The sequence below is a fragment of the Dendrobates tinctorius genome, unplaced genomic scaffold (genome assembly GCF_039654945.1).
Source record: "Dendrobates tinctorius isolate UK_male_01 unplaced genomic scaffold, ASM3965494v1 ptg000211l, whole genome shotgun sequence".
NCBI classification, from domain to species: domain Eukaryota; kingdom Metazoa; phylum Chordata; class Amphibia; order Anura; family Dendrobatidae; genus Dendrobates; species Dendrobates tinctorius.
Genome location: NW_027361878.1, coordinates 1,583,410 through 1,596,618, shown reverse-complemented (window position 1 = coordinate 1,596,618; position 13,209 = coordinate 1,583,410). Strand labels below are relative to the sequence as shown.

The 13,209-nt window shown below is 47.8% G+C and overlaps 1 protein-coding gene across 1 annotated transcript in view; it reads right to left on the bottom strand.

Annotated features, from left to right (window-relative positions):
• The window catches only part of LOC141058128 (uncharacterized), a 132,319-nt gene that overhangs the window by 69,991 nt on the left and 49,119 nt on the right, over positions 1-13,209 (bottom strand). The window lies entirely within an intron of this gene.

The window sequence follows — 13,209 nt, the reverse complement described above, 5'->3', positions numbered from 1 at the left end:
AAGGGTCCAGGGACGGGCCTATTTAGTGATTACCCCTTCAAATCCTACTATGTATAAGGGTCCAGTGGGCGGTCCTATTCAGCGACTAATAGTATTTATTGCATGACTGCACAAAAATCATTACCTGTCAACAACCATGTAGGACCACTCACTGGACTCCTTATCATACAAAAATGTGCATAAAATACAATTACGGTACACTGAATTTTTTTTCCATAAAACGTTATATGAATCTGTTCAACTTTTTCTGGTCTATGGTATGTTGCCCAAAAATAGAGCTGTATGCACAATGAGACAGGTTCCCTTAACCCCTTAACGACCAGGGGTATTTTTGGTTTTGCATTTTCATTTTTCCCTCCCCTTCTTTCCAGAGCCATAACTTTTTTATTTTTCCGTTTATATGGCCATGTGAGGGCTTATTTTTTGTGGGACGAGTTGTACTTTTAAATGACACCATTGGTTTTACCATGTCGTGTACTCAAAAACAGGAAAAAAATTCCAAGTGCGGTGAAATTGCCAAAAAAGTGCAATCCCACACTTGTTTTTTGCTTGGCTTTTTTGCTAGGTTCACTAGTTGCTAAATCTGACCTGTCATTATGATTCCCCAGGTCATTACGAGTTCATAGACACCAAACATGTCTATGTCCTCTTTTATCTAAGTGGTGAAAAAAAATTCCAAAGTGTGCTAAAAAAAAAAAAAAATGTGCACAATTTTCCGAGACCCGTAGCGTCTCCATTTTTCATGATCTGGGGTCGGGCGAGGGCTAGAGTTGAGCGACTTTTGTTTTTTTAGGGTCGCGTTTCGTTTCGTGAAACCCGACTTTTCCAAAAGTCGGGTCGAGCAAGATCGTCCGATTATAGGGAAAAGTCAGGGTCGTCCCGAAACACGAAACCCAATGTAAGTCAATGGGGAATAAAAGTCGGCAGTGAGAGGAGGACAGGAAACACACCAACAGTGCCCATTTGAATGCCAAAAGCATCAATTCTTCTTACTTAAGCTTGTCAACCTTAATTAACTTCATAATACAAGTTACGCACTGAAAAATGGGGGTTATTTGGCTACAGACTGTGGGGGGGAGGGCTGGCTCCAGGTTTTCATGTGCCCTGGGCGAAAGAGCGCCCCTTTAACACATACCACAACTCATCATGCTCCGATACGGCAGAGAAATAGCGGTATAGTACAATGAAAAATACCTCACTTTTTACATCTCATGACGAGGCCCATCTATTTCTCCATACAGAATCATTGGTCCCATATAATGTTTGAAACAGTATATGATGAGCTCCACATAATGCTACAGTATATGTTGGTCCCCATGGATGAAGCTCCACTGTCTTATGGGCCCAAATAATGCTCCAAACATAATGGGCCCCATTTCTAATGCTCTAGTGTATAATGGGCCCTGTAAATGCTGCTCCAGTGTCTGATGTCCACCTTTGGAATGTTCCAGTGTATGGTGGGCCCCATCTATCATTCTCCAGAGTATAGTGCTCCCCAAAAATTGCTGTCCCAACATTGAAAACAATCAAATAAGTCTCCTCGCTAGGGAATCCCTGTACTTGTCTGGACTCCTCGTCGTCCCCATCTTCCATCTCACTGCACAGTATTTCAACTTTGCAAGTACTGTGATCCTGAGCAAGCAGGGGGGGCCCACTCGTTGGCGACGGCACTGGCACAGGGCCCCTGATAGTACGGTGGTGTGTCTGATGGCGGGTGGGCCGAACCTGCACTTTCATCTGCAGCTTCCTCTTTGTCACCGTGTAAGATGGAACTGTATATGGGAAGGGTAACCTGAGTTTCATCAGGGTCAGATTCAGGCCGTGTAGCGTGCGAGGGGAATGTAGTGGTCTGGGTCAATGTACCAGCAGATTCATCGAGCAGTGGCTGGGCATCAGTGCACTTGTGTCGCCCCCAGGAGTACGGTCGCCACAGTGGCATTACCTTCCTCCTAGGGAGTTTGATGTCATGCTTGGGAGCAACGAACGATCTCTCTAGCAGGTTAACTGATTGGGCGGCGTTATTCCCACGAGTCATGACCCTCCAAACAGCGTTCATGAAGGCAAAGTGTTTGTTTTACGTGGGCAGTATGGTTGCAAAGCTGAACCTTAAAGGAATGTCCAGAAGGGCACCACCAGGAGTGGAGCCTACGGTTAAATTCGACTCCACCTGGGAAACCTCAACCATGCCAGCTACAGAACAGATGCACACATTGCAAGTTTAATTCCGTTAACGAACGAGACTCCGTCATGCCCCGCGGTCCGAGTCCGGCTTACTAGAGGGACACGTGAGGCTCTGGCACATGAGATTGGCCAATAACTGGTGTGTCATGCCCTTACATGTCCGTGGCTGCATGTGCGCTACACTGAAAAGGCCAGCGTTTGTCGCTTACAGGTGCAGATAACCCGCTGAACAACGTTAGTGATGGGGATCACTGATTACAATTATTACCCACGAACAATGATTTCCCAGTAAGTGCAGGTCAACCGCAGTTCCGGAATTAGGCCTAACCGTCATTCCTGAAAAAATGAAAAACTTACATGTGCAAACCACAGGTGCTGTAGCTTGCTTAACAGCTCGCCAGCCGTTCTCACGCCCAGTATGGATTACACGTGATTGCACAAAGGTGAGAAAGGGTACCGTATCCCCAGATAAAATGTATGGATAGCGTACACATTCAAAATATATGTCTATACATCAGGAGGCAGGCTCAGACGGTGTTAGGCCCAGTATGGATTGCACGTGATTGCACAAAGGTTAGAAAGGGTACCGTATCCCCAGATAACATGTATGGATAGCGTACACATTCAAAATATATGTCTATACATCAGGAGGCAGGCTCAGATGGTGTTAGGCCCAGTATGGATTGCACGTGATTGCACAAAGGTTAGAAAGGGTACCGTATCCCCGGATAACATGTATGGATAGCGTACACATTCAAAATATATGTCTATACATCAGGAGGCAGGCTCAGACGGTGTTAGGCCCAGTATGGATTGCACGTGATTGCACAAAGGTTAGAAAGGGTACCGTATCCCCAGATAACATGCATGGATAGCGTACACATTCAAAATATATGTCTATACATCAGGAGGCAGGCTCAGACGGTGTTAGGCCCAGTATGGATTGCACGTGATTGCACAAAGGTTAGAAAGGGTACCGTATCCCCAGATAACATGTATGGATAGCGTACACATTCAAAATATATGTCTATACATCAGGAGGCAGGCTCAGATGGTGTTAGGCCCAGTATGGATTGCACGTGATTGCACAAAGGTTAGAAAGGGTACCGTATCCCCGGATAACATGTATGGATAGCGTACACATTCAAAATATATGTCTATACATCAGGAGGCAGGCTCAGACGGTGTTAGGCCCAGTATGGATTGCACGTGATTGCACAAAGGTTAGAAAGGGTACCGTATCCCCAGATAACATGTATGGATAGCGTACACATTCAAAATATATGTCTATACATCAGGAGGCAGGCTCAGACGGTGTTAGGCCCAGTATGGATTGCACGTGATTGCACAAAGGTTAGAAAGGGTACCGTATCCCCGGATAACATGTATGGATAGCATACACATTCAAAATATATGTCTATACATCAGGAGGCAGGCTCAGACGGTGTTAGGCCCAGTATGGATTGCACGTGATTGCACAAAGGTTAGAAAGGGTACCGTATCCCCAGATAACATGTATGGATAGCGTACACATTCAAAATATATGTCTATACATCAGGAGGCAGGCTCAGACGGTGTTAGGCCCAGTATGGATTGCACGTGATTGCACAAAGGTTAGAAAGGGTACCGTATCCCCAGATAACATGTATGGATAGCGTACACATTCAAAATATATGTCTATACATCAGGAGGCAGGCTCAGACGGTGTTAGGCCCAGTATGGATTGCACGTGATTGCACAAAGGTTAGAAAGGGTACCGTATCCCCGGATAACATGTATGGATAGCATACACATTCAAAATATATGTCTATACATCAGGAGGCAGGCTCAGACGGTGTTAGGCCCAGTATGGATTGCACGTGATTGCACAAAGGTTAGAAAGGGTACCGTATCCCCAGATAACATGTATGGATAGCGTACACATTCAAAATATATGTCTATACATCAGGAGGCAGGCTCAGATGGTGTTAGGCCCAGTATGGATTTGACGGCCCAGACTACACAGCGGAGGAGCAGGGAGAGGTAAAGATTGCAAATGCTGGGGCCCTGCCCAAGCAAGGGGGGCCCACTCGTGGGCGTCGGTACTGGCACTGGGCCCCTCATAGTACGGCGGTGTGTCTGACGGCAGGTGTGCACCACCACCCTCAGAAACACTTGATTGCACTATGAGGGACCCTGTGCCAGTGCCCGCACCCAAGAGTCGGCCTACCCACCTGTCCAGGGCAACGGCACTCGCACGGTGTCGTGTGCTAGGAGGTGACCCCGGCCATGGGGGGGGAGGCAGCACAGTTAGGGAGTTTTAGAAAGTGGCATATGTTGATGTTGGACTTTCAGCTGATGCAAAAGGTGAAATAGGTCAAGTCCCAGGAAGAGGTGGACCAAAGCAAGCCATTTTTCTGTCACCCTATGTGTCATCAGGGGAAGGTGGGACAAAATCCTTGGAAACCCATGCGTGGTTCATTTTAATGAAGGTTAGATCATCCACATTTTGGGTTGACAGACGGGTCCTTTTTTCTGTCAGGATTGATCCAGCTGCACTGAAGACTCTTTCCGATAGCACACTTGCAGCTGGGCAAGCGAGCTCCTGTAAGGCATATTGGGCCAATTCAGGCCAGGTGTCCAGTTTAGCGGCCCAATAGTCAAAGGGGAATGACCTGTGTGGGAGAACATCGATATGGGAGGAAAAGTAGTTTGTAACCATAGTTGACAACTGCTGTCTCCTGTCACTTTCCATCGATGCAGTATTACCAGTTGTGTGAGCGGTACTTGAAAAATCAGTCCACAACATTGTCATGAAACCCCTGTCTCCAACACCACTTCTGCTGTGTGCACCACGAACACCTCTGCCAAGCTGCCCCCGGCCCGTACGGCTCGTGTGAGAACCATCACCGCTGCTGTGTGCTGGGAATGCCTCAAGCAACCGATTTACCAGAGTTGCTTGTTTATTAGCCAATATTAGGTCAAGGTTCTCCTGTGGCATGATGTTTTGTAATTTGCCTTTATAGCGTGGATCCAGGATGCTGGCCAACCAGTAGTCATCATCGTTCATCATTTTGGCAATGCGGGGGTCCCTTTTTAGGATCTGCAAGGCATAATCTGACATGTGGGCCAATGTTCCCGGTGTCAATGATGCACTGCGAGTGCTGGTTGGAGGAGCACTTTCTGGCAAATCCAAATCCCTCCAGTCACGCACAAACCCTGTACCAGACCTTGCCACGCCAACATTTTCACTTGCCCCACGAGATGCATCCTCCTCCCCTAAGTAATCATCCCCATCATCCTCCTCTTCCTCCACCTCGTCCAGGAGAGGTCCCTGAGCAGACAATGGCTGAATGTCATCAAGGATTCCCTCCTCCTCATCAACATTGGCTGCAGAAGCCTGCTCCTTAAGGTGCGTCAAAGTTTGCATGAGCAGACGCATAAGTGGGATGCTCATGCTTAGGATGGTGTCGTCTGCGCTTACCAGCCGTGTGCATTCCTCAAAACACTGAAGGACTTTACAGAGGTCTTTCAGCTTCGACCACTGCACACCTGTCAACTCCATGTCTGCTCTCAAAGTGCCTGGCCGTGTATCCTCCCACAAATGCATTATGGCCTGCCTCTGCTCACACAGCCGCTCCACCATGTGCAGGGTGGAGTTCCACCTTGTTGCAATGTCGATAATGAGGCGGTGGTTGGGAAGGTGGAGCAATTGCTGCAGCTTCTGCATACGAACGGAGTGTACAGGCGACCTGCGGATGTGCGCGCACAGTCTTCGCACCTTCTGGAGCAGGGCTGTTAACTCCGGATAATTTTTGAGGAAGCACTGCACCACCAGGTTCAAGGTGTGAGCCAAGCAAGGTATGTGGCTGAGTTTTGAAAGGGCTATGGCTGCCACAAAATTACGGCCGTTATCACTAACTACCTTGCCTGCCTCAAGATGTACACTGCCCAGCCATGACTCAGTTTGTCGCTAAAAGTACTCGGCCAGTACCTCGGCGGTGTGTCTGTCGCCCAAACACATCATCTGCAACACAGCCTGCTGACGCTTTCCACTAGCTGCTCGATAGGGGGACACCTCGTGTGCAACAGTGGCAGCTGCAGATGGAGTGCTCGTATGACTGCGCTCTGTGGATGAGCTTTCGCTTCTGGAGGAGGAGGAGGGTCGAACGCCTACAGCCAACTGTTTCCTATACCGTGGGCTAGGCAGCACTGTCCCACCACCGCTGTCCCCTGTGGACCCTGCATCCACCACGTTAACCCAGTGCGCAGTGATGGACACGTAACGGCCCTGGCCATGCCAACTGGACCATGCATCAGTTGTGAGGTGCACCTTTCCGCTCACTGACTGCTTGAGTGCATGGACAATGCAGTCTTTCACATGATGGTGGAGGGCTGGGATGGCTTTGCGAGAGAAAAAGTGGCGACTGGGTAGGTCATAGCGTGGTACTGCATAGGCCATGAGTTCGCGGAAAGCTGCGCTTTCCACCAACCGAAAGGGCATCATCTCAAACGAGATTAGTTTGGCAATGTGGGCGTTCAAACCCAGTGTACGCGGATGAGAGACTGAGTACTTTCTTGACCTACTCATAGTGTCTGGGAGGGTGAGCTGGACTTGAGAGCTGCATATGGTGGAAGTAGCGGTGGACAGGGCGGACTGAGAGAGGGTTGATGATAGTGATGGAGTTGGTGTTCTTTCTGATGGCCTAGAATCAGTCTTTCGTTGATATAACAGTGGGATTCCCTGACTGCTGTGGCCTTGCAACGACACCTCAACATTTGCTGCTGTGCTAACCGGTGGGCTTACAGTGGGGGAAACAATGTAGGGTTGCTGACTACCTTCGTTGTGATCAGTTGCACATGTGGCACTTGAGGTTTGGTGTTGTGTCCACGCTTGCAAGTGCATGCTGGTTAAATGTCTAAGCATGCAACTGGTATTCAAATTTTTCAGATTTTTCCCTCGGCTAAAGGTCTTTGCGCACTTCTTACAGATAACCTTGGCCTGATCATGAGGATTTTGTTAAAAAAAGTGCCACACTGCACTCTTCCTACTTTGGCAGACATTTTGCGGCCTAGCACGCTGTGATGTTTTGACCCTCTGGACAAGCTGTCCAGCAACTCTTTTGATTTTTGGAACCTGTCTTTGGAGTGCTCCGGGCCTGCCAGATAACAGCTGTTGCGATGTCGATGTCTGCTGTGGATGCTCCTCATCTGAGCTATTGGAAGCAGCACGCTCTTCCCCCAATGGATGCCAATCTGGGTCAACAACTGGGTCATCCATCACCTCCTCTTCAATGTCATGTGCACCTTCCTCTGTGTCACCGTGTATGGTGGTATAGTGTGCGGGAAGGGGCACCTGAGTCTCATCAGGGTCAGAATCTGGCTATGTACACTGCGAGGACAATGTAGTGCTCTGAGTGAATGTACCAGCAGAATCATCCATCAGCGGCTGTGCATCAGTGCACTCCATGTCAGATTCATCTTGGCCTGGGTAATTCACCATTTGACTTCATAATCCAGGCATGATATGTGAAAACAGCTCCATGGAGTAATCAGTAGTATGGCCTGCGTCATCCTTCAATCTTGGTTGGGTTGAAGGACACAAGGAAAGGTGTGGTTCATGAACATGAGCCTCCAATGACGACTCAGTGCTTTTACTTTTTACAACTGAAGAAGAGGAGGCGATAGAGCTGGAGGCTGAGTCAGCAATGTAAGACAAAACTTTTTCCTGATGCTCTGGCTTTAAAAGCGGTTTGCCAACTCCTAGAAAACTAAGCCTTCGAAGCCTTATGGAGCCAGACGATGACGCAGGCTCAACACCTCCTGCATTCGGTCCTATTTTGCTCTTGCCACTACCATCAGATCCACCACCAACACCATCATTACCAGCTGCCAACCCCCGCCCAATTCCAAGGCCTCTTCCACCAGCCTTCCTCATTTTTGGTAGAAATGTAGACAAAATCCAACAAACTATATAGTAATGTAAAACAAGGTACAAGGTGTCTATAGGACAGGGGAGATTTTGAATTTCTGCTCACACTAGTGGACACTGGATACTTTTGGATTGTGTGAGGCCCACTGAATATCTGAGCGCTATGTCACAGGCTCGATGGCACAGCTGTGACCAAAGTGACTAGAGGATAAGTGAGATTTTGAATTTCTGCTCACACTAGTGCACACTGGACACTTTTGGATTGTGTGAGGCCCACTGAATATCTGAGTGCTATATCACAGGCTCGATGGCACAGCTGTGACCAAAGTGACTAGAGGATAAGTGAGATTTTGAATTTCTGCAGACACTTGTGGACACTGGACACTTTTGGATTGTGTGAGGCCCACTGAATATCTGAGCGCTATGTCACAGGCTCGATGGCACAGCTGTGACCAAAGTGACTAGAGGATAAGTGAGATTTTTAATTTCTGCAGACACTGGACACTTTTGGATTGTGTGAGGCCCACTGAATATCTGAGCGCTATGTCACAGGCTCGATGGCACAGCTGTGACCAAAGTGACTAGAGGATAAGTGAGATTTTGAATTTCTGCAGACACTGGACACTTTTGGATTGTGTGAGGCCCACTGAATATCTGAGCGCTATGTCACAGGCTCGATGGCACAGCTGTGACCAAAGTGACTAGAGGATAAGTGAGATTTTTAATTTCTGCAGACACTTGTGGACACTGGACACTTTTGGATTGTGTGAGGCCCACTGAATATCTGAGCGCTATGTCACAGGCTCGATGGCACAGCTGTGACCAAAGTGACTAGAGGATAAATGAGATTTTTAATTTCTGCTCACACTAGTGGACACTGGACACATTTGGATTGTGTGAGGCCCACTGAATATCTGAGCGCTATGTCACAGGCTCGATGGCACAGCTGTGACCAAAGTGACTAGAGGATAAGGGAGATTTTGAATTTCTGCAGACACTTGTGGACACTGGACACTTTTGGATTGTGTGAGGCCCACTGAATATCTGAGCGCTATGTCACAGGCTCGATCGCACAGCTGTGACCAAAGTGACTAGAGGATAAGTGAGATTTTGAATTTCTGCTCACACTAGTGGACACTGGACACTTTTGGATTGTGTGAGGCCCACTGAATATCTGAGCGCTATGTCACAGGCTCGATGGCACAGCTGTGACCAAAGTGACTAGAGGATAAGGGAGATTTTGAATTTCTGCAGACACTTGTGGACACTGGACACTTTTGGATTGTGTGAGGCCCACTGAATATCTGACCGCTATGTCACAGGCTCGATGGCACAGCTGTGACCAAAGTGACTAGAGGATAAGTGAGATTTTGAATTTCTGCTCACACTAGTGGACACTGGACACTTTTGGATTGTGTGAGGCCCACTGAATATCTGAGCGCTATGTCACAGGCTCGATGGCACAGCTGTGACCAAAGTGACTAGAGGATAAGGGAGATTTTGAATTTCTGCAGACACTTGTGGACACTGGACACTTTTGGATTGTGTGAGGCCCACTGAATATCTGAGCGCTATGTCACAGGCTTGATGGCACAGCTGTGACCAAAGTGACTAGAGGATAAGGGAGATTTTGAATTTCTGCAGACACTGGACACTTTTGGATTGTGTGAGGCCCACTGAATATCTGACCGCTATGTCACAGGCTCGATGGCACAGCTGTGACCAAAGTAACTAGAGGATAAGTGAGATTTTGAATTTCTGCAGACACTTGTGGACACTGGACACTTTTGGATTGTGTAAGGCCCACTGAATATCTGAGCGCTATGTCACAGGCTCCATGGCACAGCTGTGACCAAAGTGTCTAGAGGATAAGTGAGATTTTGAATTTCTGCAGACACTTGTGGACACTGGACACTTTTGGATTGTGTGAGGCCCACTGAATATCTGAGCGCTATGTCACAGGCTCGATGGCACAGCTGTGACCAAAGTGACTAGAGGATAAGTGAGATTTTTAATTTCTGCAGACACTGGACACTTTTGGATTGTGTGAGGCCCACTGAATATCTGAGCGCTATGTCACAGGCTCGATGGCACAGCTGTGACCAAAGTGACTAGAGGATAAGTGAGATTTTGAATTTCTGCAGACACTTGTGGACACTGGACACTTTTGGATTGTGTGAGGCCCACTGAATATCTGAGCGCTATGTCACAGGCTCGATGGCACAGCTGTGACCAAAGTGACTAGAGGATAAGTGAGATTTTGAATTTCTGCAGACACTGGACACTTTTGGATTGTGTGAGGCCCACTGAATATCTGAGCGCTATGTCACAGGCTCGATGGCACAGCTGTGACCAAAGTGACTAGAGGATAAGTGAGATTTTGAATTTCTGCTCACACTAGTGGACACTGGACACTTTTGGATTGTGTGAGGCCCACTGAATATCTGAGCGCTATGTCACAGGCTCGATGGCACAGCTGTGACCAAAGTGACTAGAGGATAAGGGAGATTTTGAATTTCTGCAGACACTTGTGGACACTGGACACTTTTGGATTGTGTGAGGTCCACTGAATATCTGAGCGCTATGTCACAGGCTCGATGGCACAGCTGTGACCAAAGTGACTAGAGGATAAGTGAGATTTTGAATTTCTGCAGACACTTGTGGACACTGGACACTTTTGGATTGTGTGAGGCCCACTGAATATCTGAGTGCTATGTCACAGGCTCGATGGCACAGCTGTGACCAAAGTGACTAGAGGATAAGTGAGATTTTTAATTTCTGCAGACACTGGACACTTTTGGATTGTGTGAGGCCCACTGAATATCTGAGCGCTATGTCACAGGCTCGATGGCACAGCTGTGACCAAAGTGACTAGAGGATAAGTGAGATTTTGAATTTCTGCAGACACTTGTGGACACTGGACACTTTTGGATTGTGTGAGGCCCACTGAATATCTGAGCGCTATGTCACAGGCTCGATGGCACAGCTGTGACCAAAGTGACTAGAGGATAAGGGAGATTTTGAATTTCTGCAGACACTTGTGGACACTGGACACTTTTGGATTGTGTGAGGTCCACTGAATATCTGAGCGCTATGTCACAGGCTCGATGGCACAGCTGTGACCAAAGTGACTAGAGGATAAGTGAGATTTTGAATTTCTGCAGACACTTGTGGACACTGGACACTTTTGGATTGTGTGAGGCCCACTGAATATTTGAGCGCTATGTCACAGGCTCGATGGCACAGCTGTGACCAAAGTGACTAGAGGATAAGTGAGATTTTTAATTTCTGCAGACACTGGACACTTTTGGATTGTGTGAGGCCCACTGAATATCTGAGCGCTATGTCACAGGCTCGATGGCACAGCTGTGACCAAAGTGACTAGAGGATAAGTGAGATTTTGAATTTCTGCAGACACTTGTGGACACTGGACACTTTTGGATTGTGTGAGGCCCACTGAATATCTGAGCGCTATGTCACAGGCTCGATGGCACAGCTGTGACCAAAGTGACTAGAGGATAAGTGAGATTTTGAATTTCTGCAGACACTGGACACTTTTGGATTGTGTGAGGCCCACTGAATATCTGAGCGCTATGTCACAGGCTCGATGGCACAGCTGTGACCAAAGTGACTAGAGGATAAGTGAGATTTTGAATTTCTGCTCACACTAGTGGACACTGGACACTTTTGGATTGTGTGAGGCCCACTGAATATCTGTGCGCTATGTCACAGGCTCGATGGCACAGCTGTGACCAAAGTGACTAGAGGATAAGGGAGATTTTGAATTTCTGCAGACACTTGTGGACACTGGACACTTTTGGATTGTGTGAGGCCCACTGAATATCTGAGCGCTATGTCACAGGCTCGATGGCACAGCTGTGACCAAAGTGACTAGAGGATAAGTGAGATTTTTAATTTCTGCAGACACTGGACACTTTTGGATTGTGTGAGGCCCACTGAATATCTGAGCGCTATGTCACAGGCTCGATGGCACAGCTGTGACCAAAGTGACTAGAGGATATGTGAGATTTTGAATTTCTGCAGACACTTGTGGACACTGGACACTTTTGGATTGTGTGAGGCCCACTGAATATCTGAGCGCTATATCACAGGCTCGATGGCACAGCTGTGACCAAAGTGACTAGAGGATAAGTGAGATTTTGAATTTCTGCTCACACTAGTGGACACTGGACACTTTTGGATTGTGTGAGGCCCACTGAATATCTGAGCGCTATGTCACAGGCTCGATGGCACAGCTGTGACCAAAGTGACTAGAGGATAAGGGAGATCTTGAATTTCTGCAGACACTTGTGGACACTGGACACTTTTGGATTGTGTGAGGCCCACTGAATATCTGAGCGCTATGTCACAGGCTCGATGGCACAGCTGTGACCAAAGTGACTAGAGGATAAGTGAGATTTTGAATTTCTGCAGACACTGGACACTTTTGGATTGTGTGAGGCCCACTGAATATCACAGCGCTATGTCACAGGCAGAAATTGGCTAGTGTATCACAAACTACAAGGTGTATGTAGAATTGGGCAGAGTAGGAATCTCCCTAGAGTGCAGGTCTGTAAGAACGGAACATGTCCTCGACTTATTCTCACAGAGTGACACAGATAGCTTCTCTGTGGCTGTGATAACAGCCGTTACACGGTACTGTGTGAGGAGCGTACACCGCTGTATGGTGTGAAAAAATGCACGCTCAGTACCTCAGCAGGACAAAAAAAAAAAATTGGGATTACTTTTAAAAAAGCAGTTTGCAGAGCAGTGGGTAAACAGCAATGCAGCTGTCAGGAAGCCTTAGAAGGCAGCCCAACAACCAACACCACTGATACACCACAATATAGCCTCCCCTTGCACTGCACACACAGTGACTGGTGTGTTGTACAGGCACAATCGCTAGCAGCAGAAGCAGTTTTTTTTTCTTCTTCCCTGCCTAACGCTCTCCCTACAGAATCAGCAGCAACCTCTCCCTATGCTAAGATCGGCAGAAGTAAGATGGCGGTTGGCCTGCACACCCTTTTATACCCCCTGTGACGCCCACCAAAGCAAGCCAATCACTTGCATGCCCTTCTGAAAGATGGTGGTGACCCGTGCCTATGTCATCACGTCGC